Source organism: Anarrhichthys ocellatus, unplaced genomic scaffold (assembly GCF_004355925.1).
Source record: "Anarrhichthys ocellatus isolate YVR2014 unplaced genomic scaffold, GSC_Weel_1.0 scaffold135, whole genome shotgun sequence".
Taxonomy (NCBI): Eukaryota; Metazoa; Chordata; class Actinopteri; order Perciformes; family Anarhichadidae; genus Anarrhichthys; species Anarrhichthys ocellatus.
In genome coordinates this window covers 245,852-249,066 of record NW_022280165.1, presented here as the reverse complement: position 1 = coordinate 249,066, position 3,215 = coordinate 245,852, and positions in this window count along the sequence as shown.

Genomic DNA, 3,215 nt, shown 5'->3' with positions numbered 1-3,215 from the left:
ACTCTACAGACTCTATACTCTACATACTGGAGAAAGGTACTGTAATATAGTCAAGAAGAGAAACAGGGATTCCACTGTAGAAAAGACAAAGAGCAGTTTGTGCTCTGCAGGAGGAAACGTACCAGAATGTGTTCAGAGTCACAACTCTCATTTTAACGGTTGAATATTGATGCAAAACTGTGGTTTAAGACAGAAGCCTTTGCATATAGATTCTAGTTGTTTACTCTCTTTCACATTTATCCTCATTGTGAAAATACAAACTGCTCCTTTTCTTCTCTGCTGCGATACGTCTCGCAAGAGAAACATTGTTTGTTTTTTTAACAAGAAAGCCTTCAGCTGTGCAGTTCCCCAGAAGAGCATCCAGTCAGTCATCCGTTCAACACTCGCATCGAGGGACAACTGTGAAGACTGTTGATCATTCCTCTGAAGACCAGCCACGAGCTCTCGGGGTATTGATTAACATTTTAGATATGAGCAAAGAAGAGAATCAATGTGTGCTGTCCTATTAGCAGAACGTGCCCTGAGCGGGTTGTTTGTAATGTGAATGGAGATAAACCCGGCGCTGAAAGGCTGCAGCAGTAAATCAGATAGTTTTAGTCTGGTTGACCTCCTTCAAGGAGAACAAAAGCAAACTCAAACAAGACCTGCTGTTGTTTGCTTCACTTGATAAAAAACAAAATACAAAAAGCAGAGATGGGAGTGATGGCGAAGTGCGTGGAGGACATTTGTGTCCCGTCTGTCGGAAATGAGGAATGAGTGAGGTTTGTTATCTGATGTCGGAGGAGAGAAGAAAGCTTTTCTCAGGTTTGTTTCGCACCTGTTGGGTTGCGTAAACAAAGGAGGGAGAAGCTGGAAGATGTCCTGACGGTGTCGTCATCCAGTGTTGCAGACCTACTCATGCATGCATAGAAAACAAAGTCTCAAAGGAGCACAATGTTCTTTTTCTACATAAAAAAAACTAAATCCTGTGAGCAAGGAACCCAGTCTCCTTTGGGTTAATTAGATAGCTCAGACAAGAGCTTTAAAGGAGAAGTCTACTATTCTCATTGTCAACAGATCAGTGATGAACACGCTGTGAATGTCTTTAAATGTTCTAATGTAAAACAGCAGCAAGAGGTAGTTTGAGTCCAAGTTGGCTCGTTGTCAAGTAGGCTGCAGACGTATTAAGGTAAAACTGAGAGCCAACTTGCTAATGTTATAAAAATACAAATATGTAAAAGGAGCTTTCAACAGTGTTGCAAGTCTCTGCAAGACACAAATCCCATGAAATCACCGAAAGAAACCATGAACTGCTCCTGAGATTCAGCCATTAAACTTCCATTTATCAGGGAGACAACAAAAGAGGGTCAGAGCCATTATCCTCCGCTCACCACACTCTCTCTGTGTGGGAACATAAACACGCACATATTCACATAAAGACCTGCACACTTGAATAATTCATTCAGATGAACAGAAACAGGAGTGAACATTATGGATGCAGGCAGGCAGCTTTACTGAACATACGTTCTGTGTGGAGACATGAATAACGTTAGAAGGACCACAGCAGGGTTTTGGCATTTCAAGCTACATAAACGACCAAAATATTCATATTACCGCTGACATTTGTCTGCAGTGTTTCAGGCAACCAAGGGGAGGAAAGTGTTTTGAAAGATAAGTCTCGTGATATTCTATCATTTTTATATCAAGAACTATTGTGTGTGCGTCAAAGCCTGATATATCTTATTGCCATAGAGCTCTATTGTTGTCTGCAAATGATTGAAAACGAGTCACACTGTTGCTCTGGGTGACATGTTCCTTCATTACCATAAACACACACACACACACACACACACACACACAGTAGTGTATTTTGACTTCATTCCCCACACATGTCCTGCTGCCCCAAATACTCACTAGAGCACCAAATGTGGATTAATCCACAGATGAAAATAGTCCCCAACAAATAAACTATTTACTTCTATTTGAGTGACATTTATAATTCAGTGAGCAGCGGATAATTTGAAGGTGCATCATAAGAGATCGGGAGCCTTTCGATTGCACGAGCCGGCAGTTTGTAGCTATCGGTGCTAACAGCGCAAACAGTACAACAACTCCGGCAAACGGTGTTTACCTGAGGGGGGGCGGGGGACCAGAGGGGGGTGCTAGTGCTAGTGCAGAGCAGCGGCCGTAAGCTAGCTCACACGTACTAACGTGCATGCTCACATGTACTAACGTGCACTAAAAGGCACGCTCGGCCGGCCCGGCTATGTCAACAAAGCACGGAGAAGCTCTGATAACAACACACACACAGAGGGAGAGCGACTCAGGTGGACATTACTCCTCTATGTCTTTACATGGCTAATCGTTTTCTGCCATATCAATGCTCTGAATCTCAACCAGCGTTTGTAGCTCTTCCCACGAAAAATAATGCACCGTAATTGTTAAATACCCAACGAAATTGTTTTGTTGCCTAAACCCAACTGAGTAGTTCTATTTGTAAAGACGGAAGTTTATTTTAAAAGGACTGTAACGAGTCGCAGGAAAACACACAACAAATGTAATTGCATAAATTGCTCCTTTAACTCTTTTAAGAAGAACACTATGTATATGTGAGGTTTGTGAGTTTTTGAATATTTGTATCTGCAGTAAGAACCAATGGTCTCGGGGAAAGAGAGAAGGGAAGTCATAAAGCATCGAGAGGCGGATTGACATGTTGTTTTGGGCCTTTAAAAGTAAAGAATAACACCAGCCTTATCGTTCATAGTTTGAGGGATATTTGTACAGGTATGATATAATTGTAATTATGATGAAGTCGTGCAGAAACAAGCTCCAGATTCTACAAGCTCAGGACCAAATCTTTCTCAATGAAGCCGATTGTTTGCTTTTACCTTTGTGTCCTCCTCACCCCGCTGCCACCTTAAACCGCAAGACACCTGTCCCTTTGTGTGACACTTTCCACACATGGTGCCCGCACACACACACACACACACACACACACACACACACACACACACACACATTGAAAACCTCTGGGGGTTTCTGCCCAGTCATTTGGCACATTTTTGATGTTGAATCAAAAAAAAGACAAAATGAGAGAGCGAGGAGGGAGCAGGGAGGGAGAGGGAGCAATTTAGGCTTTCCACTCCAGTGAAAGGCACTCTTTGTTGAGCACTCCTCTGCAAACCCCAGCACCCCCCCCCCCCCCCCCCCCCCCCCCCCCCCCCCCCCCCCCCCCC